The sequence below is a fragment of the Callospermophilus lateralis genome, chromosome 4 (genome assembly GCF_048772815.1).
Source record: "Callospermophilus lateralis isolate mCalLat2 chromosome 4, mCalLat2.hap1, whole genome shotgun sequence".
Classification (NCBI taxonomy): domain Eukaryota; kingdom Metazoa; phylum Chordata; class Mammalia; order Rodentia; family Sciuridae; genus Callospermophilus; species Callospermophilus lateralis.
In genome coordinates, this window is record NC_135308.1 from 115216560 (window position 1) to 115240288 (window position 23729).

The 23729-nt window shown below is 39.8% G+C and overlaps 1 non-coding gene and 1 pseudogene across 1 annotated transcript; both read left to right on the forward strand.

Annotated features, from left to right (window-relative positions):
* The window catches only part of LOC143398515 (uncharacterized), a 37430-nt pseudogene extending 15241 nt beyond the window's left edge, over positions 1–22189 (forward strand).
* LOC143398744 (small nucleolar RNA SNORD88) lies at positions 21112–21202 on the forward strand. Its single transcript, XR_013091339.1, has one exon. It is a non-coding gene; the product is annotated as a small nucleolar RNA SNORD88 (small nucleolar RNA).
* Positions 22190–23729: the final 1540 nt, after the last annotated feature.

Genomic DNA, 23729 nt, shown 5'->3' on the forward strand with positions numbered 1-23729 from the left:
ACAGAGCTCTGTCTTTGTTTCCTGATTATCAAGTCCTGAGCTGCTTTCCTCCTTCATGCCCTTCTGCCCTAATGTTCTGCCACATCTCTGGCCCAGAGCAATGGAGTCAGCCATCTATGGACTGAAGCCTCTGAACCGTGAGTCCCAAATAAACTTTTCCTCCTCTACACTGTTCTTGTTAGGTCTTTGATCACAACAGCAAAAAAGCCAACTAAAATAAGACCCAATCCAATTCAAAGCCATTCTTAGGACATTTGTGCCAATGCTAGCTGAATTCTTTCTTTGTGTAATAGCAGTTGACTTGTAGAGTCTGTATCCACAACCACCATTTTTGCCATAGGAAAATATCTGGTTGAGAATTAAGTCAATTTTTTTAGAGGTACAGTGTCTAGAAATGGCAAGTAAGAGCCCCCATATTGTTATGCTTTAAACAGGACTCGTCATTGCACTTCTGAATCAAATAAGACAAGTTACAATTTTTACTTAGCTTAAATCAGAATAATGTAATGTGCCAAAAATCCTGACATATAACTATTTTCCCCCTTATTCTGACACTATTCCTTGCTATTAGACCCTTACTCTCCCCCTCTTTTTTTTTGTAACAGGGATTGAACTCAGGGAGGCTTAACCATGGAGCCACATCCCCAGATCTCTTTTTAATTTTAATTTTTATTTTGAAACAGGGTCTTGTTAAGTTGCTTAGGGACTCACTAAGTTGCTGAGCTGGCTTTGAAATTGCAATCCTTTTGTCTCAGCCTTCTGAACTTCTGGATTATGGGCAAGCACCACTGTGCCTGGCCAGACCCTGCCTCTTATTCAGACTTGACAATGGTCATGCTCATGCTTGCTTGCCAGGGCAAATCAAGGCAATTCTACTGCATAGGAGACTCAGGAGAGCCAGTTGTTCTTTGGATAAAATAAATGTAGATCGTTCTGTCATGGGAACCCTGTGTGCATCAGAGGAGAGTCAGCCTCTGTTTATTGTCTTGGGGAACACAGTTTCTTTTCGGTCCTCATCATTTCCTTCCTCTCCATAAGTATAGGAGGGATGCTAAGATAGCTAAGATAGATGAGGGAATTCCCTGGACCAAAGGAGACAGAGCTGCTTTCTAGATGAACAAGGGCCCATTTAGATTAGAAAGCACCATCACCATGGGTATGTGGAATAGAAGACCTCAATGTCAAGAACTGGGGAAGAAAAGGTCCAAAAGGAGAAGTTGAAGATCATAATAAGAGACACTAATTAGTTTTTCTGAAGCACTGGTGCATGTGGACAGGACAGAATACACGGAAGATATGAGAAATTAAAGACTTCCTATCACTGGAGTGGGAACACAGAAGGAAATTCTCAAGGAAGTCTATGGGAAATGGTTTGTTCTATTGCCTCTTTGGATCTGTAACTAGGCTTCTGGTGGTTGGCACAGGGCTTCTGCGAAGAAGCCGGGCTTGGGGTCAGGAAGAAGAATTGGACAAGGAGCAGAGGATTCTATCTGACTGAAAAGACCTTTGGAGAACAATAGCTACTACTTCACTTTTGTTCTCTAAATCCCACATCCATTTAGCCAATGCTAACCTAAAACTAGTCAAGGCAAAAATTCTTAAAAATGTAATTCCTGACTAGGCCACGTTGACTTTAGAACAGCTCATTACAGGGTCCTTCTGCAGATGGAGATACCAAGGTAAACTGTGCGTGTCGGTAAAAGGTAGCACCTGGCAACTAGGCACCATGAACGCATCTTGCCCGTCAGGGAGCAATCCAGGCTGCTAGGCCAGGTTACTGCTTTGTTGCTTCTGAATCTGATTCTTATGTAAGCCCTCCATGTAGACTGTGCCTACCACAAAGGGGTTCCTCACTCTCCCTGAAACCCTGTTTCTTCCCTGCCATTGGGTTGTCAAAGCCTGACATCTGGCTGCCTCTTCCTCTTCCCACCAAAGTTTTTAGCAGGAGTACTTGCCCAAGCCCTAACTTAATCCTGTTGCTCCATTTTGTCTGGATCTAGAAAGGCCAGGGAGGCCCAGGAGTCTTGCCAAACCAGGCTCCTGGCTGTGCCTCGGTTTCTGGCTCCTTTGCCTAAGCTTCTGGGGGGGCCAGGCTTTGCTTGTGCTTGCCAAGTGAACCAACTTCTCTGACTTGAAACCTTAGTGTTATTAGTGATTTTTTTTTGAATTTAGCAGAGGTCTTTTTTTCCTGCTTAAATGTGAACTAAATAGATTTATTTGATGAATAAGTGGAACAGAGTAAAGCATATGGGTTTGGTACCTACAGAGCTGCGCTTCTATAAATGTGTTGTGGTAGTTAAGTAAACGCATATACAAAAAACAAACAAACAAATGGAACAATACTGGTCTGATCCTAGACCCACTCTTAAAGTTAGGATATGGATGAGAATTCAGAGATGGGATCAACCTTTTGATAGCAGAGGCTCAGCTAGGAAGCAAAGAGTGACATTCTGCTACCCTGACAAAAAGTTTCTGCCTTCCCCACACACACTTTATTTGGACTAGGACTTGATATGTATCACAAATTAGCATTGTGATTTTGGATACATCATGTAAACTTTTTGAGCCTAAATTTCTTTATGTATAAAATGGGATAAAGAATTCCTTCTCTATAGGGTTGTTATAAATGTTAGGAATTAGAGCCAAAGCTGAGCTGGGCAGCTAATAAAGCTTATTTTTTTTTTTAATACTAAATTTCAGCACTTTCCAAAACACTATAGCAAGATGAAGCTGGCAACCAGGAGTTCTGGCGGGTCTCTTGACAGTACAAGCTGGTTTTTGTTGAATGTTCAGGGATTAGAGTAGAAGAAACCGCCCTTAGTGGAAAAAATCCAGAAGAGCCTCACAGTCCCACATGAACATGAACACACATGGTCTCACCAAGTTAAGCAAACTCTAAGGGCTGAAGGTGGTAGAATCTAGGGCCTGGTCCTTTCACGGACAAATCTTAGTCACAATCGTGATGTGTCTCTCCACACTGAGGATGGTTGAGCAGATGAGTCCCTGATGACTGAATGATGCTGCAGCACCTGGTTCCCTCAGGACTCCTTGCTAGGAACTTGTTTAAGCCATTGTTTTCTGAATCTCTATTATTAGAACTCAACACAAATGCCATTTACCAGACACGTACATTATTAATTCCGTAATGGCATTCTGCAGCTGACCTCTCCCATGTGGGAAAAAATATCTTTGCAATTGAAGCAATATTTGGGTCTTAGAGGCCTGGAGGGAATCAGGTGTGCATTGTCCTTTTTGGAACTTTGAGCATTTCTGCACAGTGTTCCAGCTCACCCAGGATTAGGGTGAGCTATTGCTACCTTCACCATCAAAGAACCAGCACCACAGATGAAAACCAAGATCTTCACTTGGCTGGGAGAAATTCCTTTAACTCATTTGAGCATTGTCTAACACAGAACCATGTGGCTGAAGGCCTTTGATGATTTCCATAAGGGGTTGATAGCAGTGAAGCTTTTATTAATGCCTTTTATTATGGCACGGTCTCATTATCATTGAGCTTTAAGCTAGTGTCAACCTTTGCAATGCACATTCAATGAGTCATTATTCTTATGGACTTGGTGCTTTCACATTTCTTCTCCTTCTCCTTCTTTGGTTCTGGAGATTGAACACAGGGGCATTTACCACTGAGCCACATCCCCACTTTTCTGTTTTTTTTTTTTTTTTTTGAGATAGGGTCTCACTAAGTTGCTTAGGGCCTTGTTAAGTTGCTGAGGCGGGCTTTGAACTTGCAATACTCCTGCTTCGGTCTCCTGAGAAGCTGGGATTACAGGTATACGCTACCGTGCCCAGCTCCATATGTTTCTTTCTTTCTATTTTTTTTTTTTTTTTTTTTTGGGTAGCAATCCTAGGAGACAGGTCATAATTGTATTAATAGCTCAAGTGTGTGTGTGTGTTTGTGATCACTTACTATATACCATGCACACTTCCAGGCACTTTACTAATATATGTACTCTGTATAACACTCCTCTGGGATAGTTCTTATTAATATTATAATTGCCCACATTTTTTCCGGGTGAAGAAATCCACATACGGAGTCAGGTGGCTCCATGGTTCATACCGTTAGACTTCACTGCCTGCATGTTTTAAACGAGAAAGCCAAGACTCGGCTGGTAAATGAGTCACCCAGGAACCCACTGCTGTTAATGAGTGGTACCATTACCATAATTCAGGTTTTTGGATTTTAAGATTTATATCCTTTTTCATTATTCCATGACTCTTCTATCAGTTACAAGGGGTGAACTTGGGTAAGTCATTTGATTTGTAGAGCCTCATTTTCCACCTAAAAGCTGAGGTTAATAATGCTTACTTCAAAAAAAAAATTGTTCTGAAAACTAAATGTAATTAATTACATAAGTTTAATTCAGTCTCTGAAACATAATACATGCTCAGTAAATGTTGATTTAAATAATAGATGGGTTCCCTACAAACATTCAGACTAGATTTATTAAGAATATGTTAACCTTGTAGTTGGAATACATATAAAGCAAGATTGTCAGTTTTATATAATTTCTGATTCTTAATCTTTAATGGTTATGTTTTGGCTAGGTCAGTTTTGGAGCTACAAAGTTGTTGTGCTGTGGAAACACTTCGTATAAAGGGCAAAGAAGTTTTCATGTTGGTGGCACATATCTGTAATCCCAGTGGCTTGGGAGGCTGAGGCAGGAGGATTGCGAGTTCAAACCCAGCCTCAGTAACTTAGTGAGACCCTGTCTCAAAAAAAAAAAAAAAAAAAAAAAAAAGAAAGAAAAAAATAGTTCTGGGGATGTGGCTCAGTGGTTAAACACCCCTGGGTAACAAAACAAAACAAAACAAAAGATGTTTTTTAGGTGGGTTCTTAAAAATGCACTCTAGTTAAGACCTCTCTAAAAATTTATAGATACTCATAATTTATGTTAATTTCAAAAGAACATTCTTTCTTTCCATATCAAAATTTTAGTGTATGTTTATGTTGAAATATTCTGTTTTCGATTCCTTAAACAGGGCCTGATGACATGACTTGCTCTGTTTTCCCTTTGTTTGGTGATGCTTTTGTTGACAGAATCAATGGAAATTATCAAGTTACATAGCAGTTTTTTTTTCCTTTGAATAAAATTGTGATGTACTTGTCAGACTTCAAAGATATGATGGAATGCAGTGTAAATATGCCCTAGATGATAGTACTCTAGAGAATAAAAGGTCCAGACAGTAAGAGGTAAAAGCCAAGAGTATTTTGAACTCAAATTGGATAGGGATATTTTAATAATGTAGGTAGTAGCTAGAAATGGATCAATAGAACAAGAATACCGGTGGTTTTTGGAGCGTGGCATCCATTTTAATGCATATCTGGTGTTTTTTTTTTTTTCTGGATTTAATTTTTTTTTCCTTTTAGTTGTCAATGGACCTTTACTTTATTTATTTATATGTGGTGCTGAGGATCGAACCCAGTGCCTCCCACATGCTAGGCAAATGCTCTACCACTGAGCCACAACCCCAGCCACCCATATCTAGAATTCTATGCAATATCTTTCACATTTACAGGTTCATTTCTGTCCGTGCCTGTTATCATCCCACCCTTTCAACTCTTACTTATGTTGTGACATTAGTGTCTTGTTCCTCACCATTTAGATCCTATCAAACATTTACACTGATTTATCTATTACCTTTAAGTTGAAATTCACATCACATTGACATCAGTGTGCACCATTTTTGTGTGTGATCATTATACAAAGATAGTATATATTGGTTCATTAATTCACTCATTTGACACAGGTTTATTAACATATTACTGGACCAGTCCCTATGGGAAACTTTGAGTATACAGTTGGAGATCATGATCCTGACCCTCACAGCAGAGTACACCTTTTGGGGGGCGGGAGACAGATAAGCAAGACCTCCTTCCCAGTGGAATCAGTGTGGTAAAGCTACCTTAGAAATGACCTGGGGATACTGTAGAAGTTCAAAGGTGGAATGGAAACTTTTCCAGCTTACTTCCTAATCCCTCTTTATTCAGGCCTTCTGGCTTAGACTGATTTATTTGTAATTATCCTGAATATCATGCACATTTCCATCCCTCTGATTTTAAACCATATTTTGTTTTCATTCATTCAACCAAATGGATTGAAAGTGCACTGCATGACATAAAGTGGGTGCTATCCCCTGTTGATGAGGAGGGACTCAGCCTCACACGGTCAGTTGCCTTTCCCTACCCCTCCTGCTCCCTCTAACCCCATTCTCTGGCCACTCAGCCCATGAGCTCCTTCTTCTTGAGCCCCAGGAGACTTATTGTCTGCCACAATATCAAAGCATACAGTTATTGGAGAATTAAACAGAATTATCTGGTTTAATAATTTATCCACAGTAATGCAAATATCATGGGAAAATAAATATTTTATTTTTAAGTGTCTGCTCTTATTCCTCCAGCTGAATGATAGTTGGCAATGTCCTAAGGCTTAGTCTTCTTGTCTGTTAAGTAAGCAAATGAAGATGTAACTTAAGTTCTTTCCTAAGTCTGCAATTACATATATTTTTTAAATGCAAACTTTTGTATGGATTTAATAACCTGGATTAAGTTTCTTCATGTTTCATTCCAAGTGCTCAGAGAAAGGAGAAAGATGCTAAAGTACAGAATGAAGAAAGTAAATAAAGAAGATAAGAAAAGGAGAAAAAGCAAGGACCCCATCAGGAGAGGGACTGGAGGTTTTCTGAAATGAGGACAAAGATCTTGCTTTGCAGAAAATAACCCCTTCTCAGAGTTTCTTTCCTCCTACTTCCCATTAAATCTTGTAAAAATTCTGTATTTATTATTAACCTTGTGTGTAGATGTTTTAGTCAGCTTTTTCCCCTCTGTGACTAAAAGATCAGATCAAAACATTGTAGAGGAGGAGAAGGTTATTTTGGAAGCTTAGTTTCGGAGGTCTTAGTCCATAGAAGGCCGGCTCCAGGTGAGACAGGGGAGCATGGTGGAAGAGTGCGGCAGAGGGAAGCTGCTCACATAGTGATCAGAAAGCAGAGGAAGACTCCACTTTCCAGAAACAAAATATGTACCCCAAAGCCACGCTCCAAATTCCCACCTCCTCCAGCCCCACCCTACCATTTTAGTTACCACTCAGTTAATCTCTATCAGGGATTTATTCACTGATTGGGTTAAAACTTTCACAACCCAATCATTTCTCCTCTGAACCTTCTTGCATTGTCTCACACATGAGCTTTTGGGGGACACCTCACATCAAAACCGTAACAGTAGAATTCACATGTTGGAAAGCAATGAGTGGATTGTGGAGTGTGAATTGTACAACTAACCTTTTAATTCTCCCAATATGTTTCTCATAGAGTTGATTAAAAGATTTTTTAAAAAACTTTCAGATTATATCTTTATAAATCTATAATTTGTTTGAAAAGTTAAATGTTAAAAATTTCCAAAACAATGTTTCCTGTGTTCTCAAGTATTTCTGATATTTTAATTAAAGTATAATAAACCAACTCCACTTTTTCCTAGACAAGTTAATTTGGAATGGGACTACTGGGTAATTCACTTTATTGAGCAATGACTGTGTGCTGGGCAAGTTTTATAACAACAGATAAATGGAAAGTAGTTTCTATTCTCAAGGTATTTACAGTTATTGGTATACCTGTTGCGTCAGAAAGTCGAACAGGCTACAGCATAGCATTGTATACGACATATGTATGTATTAGTCAGTTTTCTGTTGCTGTGACAAAATGTCTGAGAAAAACAACTTAAAAGAAGAAAGATTTATTATGGTTCACAGTTTCAGTTCATGATCACTTGGCCTCATTGCAGTGGGTCTGTGGAAAAGGAACATCATGGTGGAAGGGTGGGATAGAGCAAAGTTGCTCACCTTGGCAGGGAAAGACAGAGGCAGTGGGTAGTGACATGTTAAGGACAATATAAACCCTTCAAAGGCATGCCCTCAGAGCCCCCCTTTTCCAACTAGGCCCCACTTCCTAAAGTTTCTGCCACTTCTCCATAGGGCTACGCACTGGGAACCAAGCCTTTAATGCATGAGCACTTTCAGGTCTGATCTAGAGAGCTACACTTATTTTACATTTCTTCCTGCTTATATCTCTGTATGCATTCACCTACCTAGACATGTACATTTATAATACTCTATTTTGCGTATGCATGAAAACATTGAAACATGGAAAAACATTTACTTCTATTAAGTTACACCAAAAAAATTTTGTGCTTTTAAAATTACATCTCTGAGAAAAGCTCCAAAAGTCATAAATGATGTTATCCCTGATTCTACATATTTTGGGTTATAGCCCCACCTGAAAATTGAATAAAAGTTAAGGAGACTCTTCTTTAAAAATACCCAATGTGAAAGTTTAAAAAGTTGGGGACTGCAAGGAGTTTACTTGCTAGGTTAGAAATCACAGGCATAAGCAAAATCAGGCCTTCCTATTGAAAAAATGGAAATTGCAATTTTTTTCCTTTGGCCGACAACTTGATGCCGACTTTCAAAAATTGAAATGCCTACAAATGCAACACCTGTACTCTGCACAGTTTAAAGCTCTTTGTAGTGAATTCAAATGAATGGAAACCGCCCAATGAATTAATCATTCATAGTTGTATTTGTAGCATAATCTTTCAAAATCATCAGTACATGTAGATCTCATTCTTTCTTGAATTAGTGGAACAGCTGTGGATAGACTCTTAGTAATGTTGGAAAGGTTTACCTTTGGGGAGAGATCACTTGATAGTATTTTGAGAAGTTGATCTAGCGCTGGCTGATTGGACCTTTCCTGTAAATTTTCCTGCATCAGTTTTAAGGGAATCAAACAGCCTTGTGTTTTTGCTAGCAGTACATGCTTCCTTGAACTGTCATCTCAGCACCTGCAGCTTGTCTTGTTCTCTGATGTTATGCAAAACATATCAGCCTTTTAAATTGCCTGATCCAAAGCTTATTTGTCATGCATTTTCTACCCTTTGATCTCTCTCTGCATTGTTATATATCACTACCAAGAAGCTGTAGTGGAGCCCTAGGCAAATTCAAAGGTGTCCAGCATTGCTTTTGGCCTGGGGTCCATAAAATCAAGTTGGTCACAGGTTTGGTTTGGTTTTCTCTAACTTGTCAGCCTGCATCCTAAGAGCACCATTTCACCTTTATTTATAGAGTCATATGAAAGATTGAATGGAGTTTGTCTTTGAAACAATGAATAACTTTCCCCTGCTCATAGCACACAACTTAGTCATCTATATGAGATCCTTTTCATCATTTTACTATAACTTCCCCTCTTAACAATTATCCTGACTTTACATTGCATTCATGTGGTTAATATCTGTCTTCCCATTATACTGTAAGCTTTATGATTCATAAAGTGCATCTAGTGGCTCACCTTTACATTCCTTGCACCTAGCCCAGTGCCTGGCCTGTAGTAGGTAATAATTAATATGTATTGAATGAATTTAACTTTGCCTGAGTATGTTAGGAGTTTCTTCTATGAAGGTGTTTTTAGAGCCAGTTTCTCAACCATAAAACATGGCTTTCTGAATTAACTTTGAAGAGTATGAAGGCTTTCTTTCTTGGTCTGCCTGCTATTTTTGTTCGTCTCTCTCCCCTTTGCTCCCTGTAGCTCTACTCATTGGGCCTCCTTTCCCTCTCCTCTCAGTAAAGGTGAAGCAAGCACCAGAAGTCACCCAGTACTGCTTTGCTGATGCTGATATTTATCTCAGGTTGGTGGACCTCAGGGCAGGCTGAGGGAAGAAGGTGGGTAAGGCCCTTGGTGGAATACTCATTGCACTGACCAGATGCTGCCTAACTGCTGTTACTGCTAGAAAAACCTTGAGTGGGTGCAGTTAGCTGAACACCATAAATGTAAATTGCTGAAAGTTCTGGACTCAAGTTTTTTAAATTTTTTTTTAATTAGTTATACATGACAGTAGAATATATTTATGCACTTTGATATACATAGATGGGGTATAATTTCTCATTTTTCTGATTGAACAGGTTGTAGAATCACACTGGTCATGTAGTCATATATATACATAAAGTAATAATGTCTGTTTCATTCTACTGTCCTTTCTGTCTCCACATCTCCTCCCCCTCCCCCCTCTTCACTCCCCTCTACTTCATCTAAGCTAACTCTATTCTTCTCTAGTACCTCACCCCCCATTGTGAATCAGCATCCGCATATTAGAGAAAACATTCATCTTTGGTTTTATGGGATTGGCTTATTTCACTGAGCATGATATTCTCTAACTCCCGTCTATTTACTGGCAAATGCCATAATTTCATTCTTCTTTAAAGCTGAGTGATATTCCATTGAATATACATATATACCACATTTTCTTTATGCATTCTTCTATTGAAGGACACCTACATTGGTTCCATAGTTTACCTATCGTGGGTTGAGCTGCTATAAACATAGACGTGGCTGCATCAGACTCAGTTTTGAGTGAATTATAACTGGGATGAGCTACTTGATGGTATCAAAAGGAATTATCTACAACAGGGAAGCTAAACTTACACAGGACCATAACTGTCTCTTTTATATGTTCCTGTAATGGCTTAACTTTTTTTTCTTTTTATAGAGGCTGTTACTTTAATGATTGAAAAAAAAATTTTTTTTAGTATCATAAGGGAAGTGATGCCTTTGAATCATTTTCAAGACTTTATCAATTAAAGAAGATTTAAGAACATAGTATAAACTTGAGTGGATTTATAATAAAACAGATACGAAAAATTAAAGTGATTGACGTGACAATGAAATCACCTAGAATTACTCTTTTTTGAAATGGACACATAAAGTTATATGGTGTGTTGGTCTGCAGGAGACTCAGAGTAGGACGGTCCAGATGCTGCTGCTCACCAGCTGTGTGACTCTGAGCAAGTTACTGGGATTTATTGCCTCGGTTTTCTTGTGCAAAAGAAGGACCATCATAGCAGCTACCTCACAGAGTGGAAACACAGTGGAGAGGCCTGGAATAGCTCATAGCTGCATCGTTATTATTTTATATTTCAAACAATCTACATACACACTGTGAAAGGTTTCAAAATGTTAATGTCTTTTTTTTTATCAGAGCTTATGTTTCATCTATGCAATTTATTGTTGAGAAAAGGGAATAATGATAATTTTCCCCAAATCTAGAGAGTTTCTCCTTCCTCCCTGATAACATTTACTCTTGAGTAGGCAGTCCTTGGACATATTGATTTGATTGTGGTGTCTGTAAAAAAACACTGGGCAAAGGAGTGGTGGAGGGGTTGGTCATGTACCCAGATAAGAACTGGGGATCTGGCATGAATACGAGGACAATGATGATTGAGATGATGATGTCAGAGGTTATGTGCCAGATCTACTACTTGTATATTAGCTGTGTGACCTTGGGCAGATCACTCAACCTTTCTGAACACCTCTTCTCATCTATCAGAGCAAGATAACTCCCTACTTCATTCAGTGGCTATGAAATAATGTATGTGAAAGTGCTTTGTGAGCTTCTTTTGTTAGGTTCAGTGAGCCAGTTGCACCTTAGGAGCCATATGCACCCACATTTCCCAATGCCCTTGACCTACATAGTTCCCTTTCTTTTTGTCCTCCAAGTTTCCCTCCCTGTCTGTATTCTTTTTGGAGTGGTTTATTTATTTCAGCCCTTAAACTAAGGGTTTGCAATCACCCATGAGTGTATTTCATTCTCAGATTTCTTTCCCATTGTTTCTGCAATTAGTTTATGACATTGAAAGCCGGGGAGGGAGAAATGGCTTTAAAATGCAGTGAAATGCAGCTTAAAGCAAGACAATCTGTCTGACTGTAACTGGAAAACCAACATGGTGGAGCATCCTCCTTACGCTCTAGAAACAAAGCAGTGTTCTCCAGTGCAAGTCATATGCAAAAGCCCATCTCCAAGAGCCACAGGCATGCATGGGCTTTTCAACTCTGGCTTTGGTTTCAAGAATCAGTAAACATTTATCCAACAGTGATGACAGTGCCAGGCAGGAGGATTTTGAAGATGAAACTGGGAGTCATTCATGTTTTCTGGGATCCTATGCTCAGGTGTAATGCTTGGAGAAACAAATTGATGTTCAGTATAAGCAGTGCTGTTATTTGCTTATCAACACAAATGCATATACATGTATCTACACAGAATAATTATATATGTACACACACACACACACACACACACACACACAATGTTTGCAAAACAAAGCAAGTAATCACTTAGAGATGGCCTCCACTGCTGTAAGCTTGTTTGACTTCTTAAACCAGTGGTTTTCCTAGCAGATAAATACTGAGAGTTGAAGTTAAGATACAATAAAATGTTTATTTTGTATTTTAAAAATTTATTTACTTATTCTAATTTAACAGCAGAATGCATTTCAATTCATAGTACACATATAGAGCAGAATTTTTCATATGTCGGGTTGTACACAAAGTAGAATCACACCATTCGTGTCTTCATACATATGCTTAGAGTAATGATGTCCATCTCATTCCAACATCTTTCCGACTCCCATGCCCCCTCCCTTACCCTCCCTCCCCTTTGCCCTATCCAAAGTTCCTCCATTCCTCCTATTTTTCCCACCCCCACCCCCATTATGGATCAGCATCCACATATCAGATAAAACATTCGGAATTTGGTTTTTGGGGATTGGCTTAATTCACTGAGCATGGTATTCTCCAACTCCATCCATTTACATGCAAATGCTATGATTGTATTCTCTTTTAATGCTGAGTAATATTTCCATATACCACAGTTTCTTTATCCATTTATCTTTTGAAGGGTATCTAGTTTGGTTCCACAATTTAGCTATTATGAGTTGTGCTGCTATAAACTGCTGAGGCTTTGTCACTGTAGTATGCTGTTTTTAAGTCCTTTGGGTATAAACCAAGGAGTGGGATAGCTGGGTAAAATGGTGGTTCTATTCCCAGTTTTCTGAGGAATCTCCACACTGCTTTCCATAGTGGTTGCACGAATTTGCAGTCCCACTAATGATGTTTGAGTGTGCCTTTTCCCCCACATCCTCAGACCAATAGTACAGAGTAGAGGACACAGAGACAAACCCACATGAATACAGTTATCTCATTCTAGACAAAGGTGCCAAAAACATATATTGGAGAAAAGATAGCCTCTTCAACAACTGGTGCTGGAAAAACTGGAAATCCATATGCAGCAAAATGAAATTAAGCCTCTATCTCTCACCATGCATGAAACTCAACTCAAAGTGGATTAAGGACCTGGGAATTAGATCAGAGACCCTGAGCCTAATAGAAGAAAAAGCAGGCCCAAATCTTCATTATGTCAGATTAGGCCCTGACTTCTTTAACAAGACTCTTACAGTGCAAGAAATAAAATCAAGAATCAATAAATGAGATGGATTCAAACTGAAAATCTTCTCAGCAAAAGAAACAACCAGTGCGGTGATGAGAGATCCTACAGAATGGAAGCAAATTTTTACCACATGCACTAATCTCTTTTTATTTTTTTTTTAACTTTTAGCTGGATTTTATTTTATTTTATTTTTAGTTATGCATAATAGTAGAATCCATTTTGATAAAATTATACAAGCATGGAGTATATCTTATTCTACTCAGGACTCCAGTCTTGTAAGCATACCTGATGGTGGGATTCACTCAGGTATTTTCATACATGTACATGGAAAAATTATGTTAGAGTCATTCTATTGCCTTTCCCATTCCTACCCCGCCCCTTCCCTTTCCTTCATTCCCCTTTGTCTAATCTGTTGAAATTCTCTCAAAAGAATATTTTAAAATAGGAAATACTCACTTTGGAAACTTCTTATATAGTTATTTCATTGGCACAATTTAGTCATTTAAGATCGTTCAGACTGTATTTCAAAATATTCTGTATCCTATGAATTTTAAAAAAAATAAAATAAAAGGTCCTATAAAATAAAGACTTTGACTTTTTGAGCCTCAGGCTTCACTTATTATTTAGATGTCAAGATTTTGTATTTTCAGAATAATCCATTACAAACAAGACACAAATGGTTTAAGGACAACCCCTTCAGAATTCTAAAATCCACCAGAATACCTAGCAGCAATGTCCTACCAGATGTTTCCAACTTAAAGGGCCCGGGAGATAAACATTCCATTGTAAAGCAAGCACCACATTATATGGATCACCAGTTTTGTTTGCTTTTGTCAGATGACCCATATTTTTCTCTGCCTCATCAACCTTAGAGACTGAAATGACCTGGGGCCAAGAAAGCCCAGGATGCCACTTGTGACTTGTCCCGTGGTTTAATGAGTTCCCTTTAGTAGATTATCTTCCTCTTTTCAGTGGGTGTTTGGAAATATTTCACTTAGTAAATTAAAAATCCTTGTGGGAAGAAGTACAGTACAGATCAAAGTCCAGGCCAAGAAAAGGATAAAGAGAGGCTTTCTGGCTAGGAAAAGTAGCCATGTAAGAGACAGAGGTTGCATGAGTGAAATGAAGGCATGTTTAAAACTTCCCTCAAATAATAATGGAAAATGGGTCAAGTATCACAAGTACTGATTTAATTCTCTGCTTGGTGGGAACTGTAGACAGCTGGTTAAAGGCGGAGTCCATCAGACTGGTTAGAAAAGCAACAGTGGTTGGATTTCCACCCCCCACCCCAGCTTCTCTCTTATGAAAACTAAGGAGAAGGATTAATGTGAAATATTTAAAAAAAAAAATCTTCACAAGTGGTGAGGGAGGGAAGGGGGTGGGGGTGAATGGAGAATCCACAAGTGTTCCAAGGATTAAAATGTAAAGGACAGAACAGAGGAAGAGCAGTTACTCCCTAAAATTTTAGCAGCCCTGAGCATCTTAGCGCCATTTTCTCTCTTCTTGGTTAGGGAGCCTGCCAATCATGACACATTGCTGGAACTTCCAGGGTGACATTTTTCTAGGTCTAGGTATCTAGTCTGGCTACTCATACTTTCTGCTTCTTGCCTTGAATTTTCTCTTTGGATGTCTGCTTTATTGCCTATGGACACTTTTTAAGGAGAAAAGAGAATGTAAGTGCTAGCAGCAGCACTTACAGATGATTGAAGGGAAGGAGGTGCAAACAAACCACTACAGTGAAGGTTTTCAATTCTATCTGAATATCTCTGGCAAAAGTATTTTCCAAATTATTATGGATCACTATTAAATAATATCTTTGGGTTTAATATTTGAATCTTTTAAGCTCAGGGTCTGAAAGCTACCAGTTTCCTTAAACTGAACTATTAACATTTGCTGTGAAGCTCATGCCAAGAAGCACCTGCAGGTGGGGTGCCGAGCCATGACTGCTTAGAAGGCAATGTTTGCTGCACACATTGGCTGGTGTCCGTTGACCTTTACGAGAAGAGCTTCCTTTCATGAGGTCAGTGTGTCCCAGCCATGGTTTTGTGACATCTGAAAGTAATTCCTATTACTTCACGGGATTATACAGTCCTACAAAATTGTTTCAAAACAAGTTTTAAATTAACTTTATTTCCAAAAACATATCCTATGTCTTACATTATTCCCTCCCACACCTTTCTGGTAAGGGGGAAAATGAAAGAAAGCTGTCACGATACGAACTCAGTTTATTTTTCCTCTCACAGAACCCATTAATTGAAGACCCACCATGTGCCTGATACTATATGTACATGAAAGATACAATAATTGCATTCATATATACATATATATTATATGTGTACATGTGAATATTATATATATACACATACACACATATGCATAAACACTCTCTCTCTGTCTCTCTCTCTCTCTCTCTCTCTATATATATATATATATATATATATATATTTCAATTCTTTCATCTATATGTATATAATACCATTTACCTGGCCCCAAGAAAACAGCTATAAGGAGCTCTTCTGGAATTCTAACCTAGTTTCTACAACAAAAATGTTTTTCTTTCCTGTATACCATACTCATTCAGTAGCTCCTTAAGTTCAGGGACTATGCCTTAAATCTTTACATAGCCTACAGTCTAGAAATGAAAGAACAGAGTGAAAGACATGCATTTTAACCAGTCACTTGGGTAAATCCCATGACCTCCATGGGTCTTATATACTTTATTTATGGCTAAATAGAAATAACTCATGTTTATGGACTATTTGCTCTAAGGCAAACATTGCTAAGCACATTATGCACATTAACTTAATTAACCCTTAGGATACCTATATCTATGTCATAAGTATAATTAAACCATTTGTGTGGAAGAGGAATAAGAGACCAAGAGAAATTAATAGTTTGGGCAAGTTCACAGAACTGCAATTGTAGGATCATGATTCAGACAGGTTCCCTGACTCTAGGCTGCAGCTTGCACCTTTAATTGCTGGACTGTGCAGCTTCGTGTGAGCCAGAAAGTCTCAAGGTCTCTTCCAGAACTGCAGTCTTGTACTTTATACAGCTGCACACTTCCTCATGTTGGAGGGTCCTTGGTATTCCCTAACTTCCTTTTTAGAAACATTTATTAAAAAATTCAAATTTAACTCTAATGTTGCTCTTAATTGTTTATCCTATAACTCCATTGCTCTTGCAGAGCAGAACTGGCTTCTCCAAATGATTTATGCAAGTCAACCTTACGGACCATTTCTCCACTAGCAATGCACTTTACCCTCTTAAAAAACAATGCATGTTCTTCTGAAGTTACTCAAGGCTCTCTTTTTCTCCCCTCACATTTTTTTTTTTGATGGATGGCAAGCATAACAAAAATGTTTACTTTTAGGTTCCATGTGTCAATCTTCCTCTCACTCATTCTGGTGGGGCTCATGATGGCATCATGGTTACAGTACGTGCTCTGCTCTCAGAGTTCAGTGCTGGTTGTGCCACACAGTAACTGAAAGACCCTTGGCAAGTTATGGAATCTCTCTGTGCTTCTGCAAAACAGGCATAATAATAGTTCCTTCATAAGATTAATATGAGGATTTAATGATTTAATGCATACAGAGGCTCTTAAGTAACTCCCAACACATTGTAAATGCTTAGAAAATACTGTCTACTATACTTCTGTTTATCTCCTCAGATACCAGCCTCTTGTGATCACATTTCTAGAGACTAAAAGCCAATTCCAACATACATGGAAAAGAGACAGCATATACTCCAGTGATTTAGAACATAGACTTTGGAATCAGAGAGACCTGGATTTACACTCTATTTTTTTTTTAATTTTAAATTTTAGTTGTGGATGGACACAATACTTTTATTTTTGTGTGGTGCTGAGGATCAAACCCAGTCCTCATTCATGCTAGGCAAGTGCTGTACCACTGAACTACAACCTTAGCCCCTGCACTCCAACTCTTTATTTGCTAGCTGTATGAGCATGGGAAAACACAACACCCCTGAGACTGTTTCCTCATAATATTATTATTATCCTCCTAGATAGATATGAAGCTCAGATGAATATATATATATATATATATATATATATATATATATATATATATATATGTGTGTGTGTGTGTGTGTGTATGTGTGTGTGTGTGTGTGTGTGTAGGTAGATATATATATATATATATATATATACCCATGCTTAGCTAACTTTTATTGGGGGCTGCAATCATAGGATAGAAGAAGCAAAGGAAAAAGGAGTGGATAAAGGAAGGAAGGAAAGGAAATACAGGTGGTGTATAATCAATTTTGCCAGAACTTTAAGAGGAAACACGGGGCATCTGTAGGTGTGTAGAACTATCCATCAATTGAAGGAAGGGAGAAGAATTCATCTATGATCTACCTCTGGTCTTCTGCCTGTCATTAATCTTCAATTCATGAAGTCTTGACTCCTTCGTACTGCTGGTTGTCTAGGCTGTTATGACGAAGCCAGATCCCATGTTGTACAATGAACTTTCTGAGCCCAGAAGTGGTGTGAGAACCCAGCACCTGGATGGGTCTGGTTAGCTTAGACCTGACTGTTGGAGCTGCCATGGCTGTGTCAGAACTCAGTCTTACCCCAGGGGAGGCTGACACTGCTTTGTCAGTAGATGAGACAGGATTCTCTATTAAGCAAGCAGCCAAAGGCCAGGAAACAAGACGGTCTGGACGAATCTGGGGAAATTCACAATTTTGTCTAATATGATGCCCAATTCAGTGACTGGCAGTTAGCATGCATTGTAAAAGTGAATGTTGATACTGTTACTGGTACAAATACATAATCAGAGTGTTAAGAATTCTAGGACTATTTGTGGCATCTAGATATGTTTTATTTCCCAGAAGAATGATTCTGAGTTTATAAGGTGATGAGGCACCCAGAGTTTGCCTGACCATAGGCTGAAATTGGCTCTGTGATTTGTCAGGCCAGGTTAAAAAAAAAATGAAACTGTAGGACCTTTTGTTGAAAACTTACTGAGAATTTCAAGACAACACTGTAAGGTAATAACTAGCAATGAGCAGTGAAAGGGAAGGAGCTTATTGGAAAACATGTCAAAAGAAAAAGATTAATGGGATTAATTCTTGATAGGGTCCATTGAGGTTGATGTGAAGCTAGGAATTATGGCTGTAGTTGTCTCCATTTGTGTGGGAAGGATAATTTCTTTACCGGCACAGGCACACTAAGATAACTTCTGACCAGCTACTCCAATGCCCACATCAACATGGGATTGACTTGTAGATGAAGACCCCCTAAATAGGGAGTGCCAGAGAGGTCAAAAATTTCACCCCCGCTCCCCCCGCCACATGAAGGAGGAGTTGAGCAGCTGATTGCAAGGAGTACAGAAGTGATCCCCCGTTCTCCAGGAGGGTATCAAAGAGTAATAAATTTGGAGACAGCACTGTCTCCTTTGTCTTCTCTGCTTGGAGACAGCCCACTCTCCCTCTGTCTCTCTCTCAGAGTGCTTCTCTGCTTAAGCCTCACTTTGCTTTTATTTTACTTTCAACTCACTTTTCACTTTACTTTCACTTGTAATAAATTTTTCTTGTCTGGCTTTTGGTGGCTGACTTCAAATTTTTCTTTCTTTGGAACCCAAGAACTGAGGTTTGGAGTTTCAGCTCCCTCCTGAAAACAGGGACAGCACCACCCAAGCACTAATCAAACACCAGGCATTTCTAAACATGGAACTGTATGCAGTTGCACAGGTCCCATGCCCATGAAGGCACCCTCCTAGAGGCTCCAGGGACATACCTCAGACATCTCAGCTTCCACCTGAGTTTAGCCCGTATAACTCTTTATTTAATATTTTCTCCTTACCTGTAGAAATGGCCCAGTGGATACGAACTGACTACCATGTGTGGTGTTTAAGAGTTTTTTAGTTCTCAAGTCACTTCTCCTTGCCAGCCTTTTCTGTCTACACTTAGGTGTAGAATGTTTTTTGGGAGCATACACACAGATGGCTCCCAGTGTTCTGAGATGGAGCAGATGGGATGTTCTGAGGAGGTAGATGGAAAGAGGGTTTTTCCATGGTGGGAATGAGAAAGGAGGCAGATTATTAGGCTTGGAAGGATTTTAGTTGTAGAAGGTGAGATTAGTAGTTTCTTAAGAAAAGGGCTTTAAAGGTGAGATGAGGGGATGACGGAGGTACCACACTGGGGCTGGGGGAAGGAAGTTCATATGCTAAACACAAACCTTACAGTTTTAACTGGATCCAAGCTGTTAGTATTTAACCTTAAATTTTGTGAGTCTTAATAAACCACATAAATAAAATATATATCCTCTGTCTAGGATACCTTAAAAAATTAAAGCTGAAGTCTTGTTCAAAGTGAAAACCGTTCTGTTCTGATACAATTCTTCATAAAAGAAACCAGGGCTCCTTGAAGAACTGGCTGATTCTAGGACTGAGGCAAGAAATATAAAATATAAATCTGGAGAGTCTTTTAGTACTACAGAGTTAAGAATTACTCAAAAACAAAATGAGGGTTATGTCAAAGGGACACAGGTGCCACCAAGAAGGGTTCCCAATGGCACAGCTAGAATAATTTGAACAAAACAAAAACATAGTATTGAATTATAACCTAAAGCATAAAATAAGGTTTTCATGAGACTAAAATGACATGAAAAAAATTTAATACAGAATAAACATGGAATAGACAAATTTTCTGTGCAGAAGAATTGCAAATAATTTATGTTGGGACCCTGTCCTCAGAGAGAGAGCGTAACTTCCCACTCCTGACATATGGACAGCACATAGTAACTTTATACTAGAGTAGGGTGGAAATGAGGGGGGTGGGGGAAGCAGTAGTTTTATAGTGAAAAACCCTGCAAAACTCTATATCATTAGCAGGTTAACATCTGCAATAGTAAGTCACATTGATATATTTCCTTGATATGGCATGATGAAAATGGCACTTGATTCCTGTGGTTTTTCTCCTCCAAACCCATAAATGCTGTTGAGTTATGAGAAACACATCAAAGAAGGGTCCATAGCCAAGAGGAATCTAAGGAAATGTGATGACAATATATTGTGATATCTGGGACAAGATCTTAAAACAGAAAAAGGATTTTAGGATAAAATTAAGGAAATGTGGATAAATGTAGATAAAGTTTGGACTTAATAGTAACATACTGATTCTGGTTTATTAGTTCTGATGAATGGTATGTAAGTATGTTACACGAGAGGAAACTAAATGCAGGTTACATGGAGATTCTGCATTATCTTTGCAACTTTTTTGAAAATTTAAAAACTCTTCTAAAATGAAAATCTTATTGATAAATTATATAAACCATTCTAATTATGCTTTCTGACCTCTGACTTGGTCATTATGTCACCATTGTCCTTTCAGGAAATCTCTGATTACAGTCTCTTGACTTTGACTTAAACAGAAGTAGGAAAATTGGTCACTATTGGTAAATGATAAGCACACAGGCTAAATAATTTTAGGAGTGAACATCACTTTTTGTGATCTGCTGTAAACACTGTTGGGCTACCAATCCGGCACAACTGCAGACTACTCAATAGGATGAACATGAGTTAGTCTTGGCAGTGATCAAAAACTTGGCCCAGCCTTGCAGAGTGGGAGGTTCAGGGTGTATCTTCTACCAGAGGGGCTACCCACCATCATTCCATCTTGGAGGTTTCTCCAGGTGTCCTGCTGCCTTGCTTTCCCTCCTGGTAAGTGTGGAAGAGGCTGTGGTTGGGAGAGAGCAGCTCAGCACCATGCACTCTTGAAGCAGTGGCTTCCTTAATCTCCACAGTAACCCTGTGCTAGGAGGGAAGAAATCACTGGATTGCTGTCCTGTCAGAGTTGTGCTTGGGGACCCCCCATGATATCCAGCACTGGGCTCTGATTGCCCCTGAATACACAGTGCCGTCCAGGACCTTTGACACCTGGGGATCTGAGGGGCCCCACTCCCAAGGAGGTACTGGGTGGGGGTGTGGCCCTTTCTACTTCCGGCAACTTCTGCAATAGTGCCCCTCCTGAACCTCTTGCTCTTCTCTACCTTGGGGCAGCTGTGTCCTCGGTTGAGAGAGTGCTGGCACCTACCCAGATGGGCTGGGGAGACTGCTACTATACATACGCTGAGCTCCTGGACATTTTTCAGCGCTTCAAGCAGAACCCCAAAGAGCTCTTGATCACCTGGATCCTACAGGTGTACGACCAGGGGGACTCAGCTCTGTCCCTGAATTCCAGGGAGCTGACACTGCTGGATGTCATAATCCAAGATGCCATTTTCAACTACCACTGCAAGATGTTGCTCACCTGGCTGCTGCAGGCCTGGTATGGACACTGGGTTTCTTCCTGCACTTCGAGGCCACTGAACTGCCCTTCTGTCCTTGAACCACCGTGGAGGTGGGCATCCAGATGGTGCGTAAGCTGGGCATGCTCAACTGAATCTACCATGAGCCGCCCTCACCACCCTCACCTCCTGCGCCGGAGTATGCCAGAGGATGTGCCTTTCACTCAGGCCCTGCAGCAGCACCTTCTGACAGCGGTGCCCTCCAAGCCGTGGCTCTCACTGGTCAGCCTGTTAGTCAAGGGCATGACGGTGCTGGAGGTTGTGATGAGATCCAGCTCATTGCTAATGTGGGTTTGCTTTGGTGCCAGAGCCAGCCAGGCTGTGCCAAGCTCATGCTGGGGCCGGACCCCACATGCAAGGACCTCACAGGTTGGCTACTTAGCCATGGGGTGCCCAGGGAGAGGGTGAATGAGCGGCCCACCAAGGTCCTCCTTGGGCTGTGCATCAAAGAATCCAAGCACTGGGGCAGCCAGCCAGTCTATGGGCCAGGAGAGGAGCAGCTGCCCCCACCCCCCTATGCTGACCAGGTCTCCCTTGTGCCAGGACTAGCCCCTTCCACTAGCCCACCCAGTGGGTGCGGTGGGAGGCCAAACTAGAAGAGTTGCTTTCAGCCTAGAGTTCAGAGAGGGTGCATTTCCCATGTATCTCAAGCACCCTTACTCATGGTCAGGGGCCCTGGAAGAAAGGGGTGTCCTTATCTCTGGCTGCTCTCGTTAACACTGACCAGAGTCATGAAGGGAGTGAATCATGAAAACAGCCAATTGCCCAATTGGGCCTTGGAGTGGGTTGTGCCATTTTGTTAATCTCAGCCTAGCATCAGCGTGATTGGGCACAGTAGTGGACCCACCCTCTGCCATTTGAGCCCCCAAACACTACAGGCCAAGTGGAAACCCCATGGCCCACAATCCCTGACATCTTGTTTTTACTTTTTTTTTTTTTTTTTTAAGTTTTAGATGCAATATTTTTTTTTAAAGAGAGAGAGAGAGAGAATTTTTTAATATTCATTTTTTAGTTTTCGGTGGACACAACATCTTTATTTTTTATTTTTATGTGGTGCTAAGGATCAAACCCAGTGCCCTGCGCATGCCAGGTGAGCGGGCTACCGCTTGAGCCACATCCCCAGCCCTATTTTTACTTGATACTTTTTCCCTTTGCAGTGTTTTCCCTCTCCAGGTCTTGTTTTTCTTTTAACTATTGTAATGCTTCCATTTTAAACTGTGCTTTGCTGAATGCTCCCAGAGAGGGGCTACCCATCCCTCCAGGTGGGTCTGGTTTCTCTAATCTGTACATGTGGCCCCCCACAAGTCTCTGAGGTAGGTCTAGGAGCATGTGAACCAGAATCACAGCTATGGGGACAACTGGTGGTTCTGCTCTCATGAAATGGTTCACTCATTAAAAACAAAAACAAACACACACACACACACACAAAACATGGCCCAGCAAGCACAACAGGAAGCATAGTTTTACATTACATCAGGAGACTTCCCCAGATCTCTGACTTTCATAACAGCAACATTGGGCTGTGATTTGGAGGTGAATACTACTCATCAGGAACAGGTATTCCCATAATAAGCAACAATCCCATTTTTATTCCATCTGCATTAAAACCATCTGTCATAAGAGAAAAAGCAGACAAAAAAGGATTCCTAAGACAAATATTTATTCCTTGCCTTTGATAGATATAAATGTGCTAATTGGCATTTTGAATATTGAGAGTTAATATATATTTAATATTACCACTAAACATTTGACCTTACCTTCCACAATAGATACAATTATCTAATTAAAGAAGATGGAAATGCCAAAAGTAGAAGACACATACTACTGCAACAGAGTGAATAGGTGTGGAAAATTTCATTGTTGTCAAACTCACTGTTTAATACCATTATTGAGATTCCTTTGTGCTTTTTATAAAAATTTGAACTTCCTATATTTAGGGTATATTTGAATGACTTAAATGGCAGAGGATGGAAATTTACAAGCATGGCCATAAATCTACTATATTATTTTCTTATTGTTCATTTGGATAAAATGCTTCCTTTTCCTAAGAAGCATATTTTAAAGCAACAAGTTTATGGAAAAAAATGCAAGGAAAATGTTAGAATATTTGCATTTGTAGAAAAAACAACTATAAGC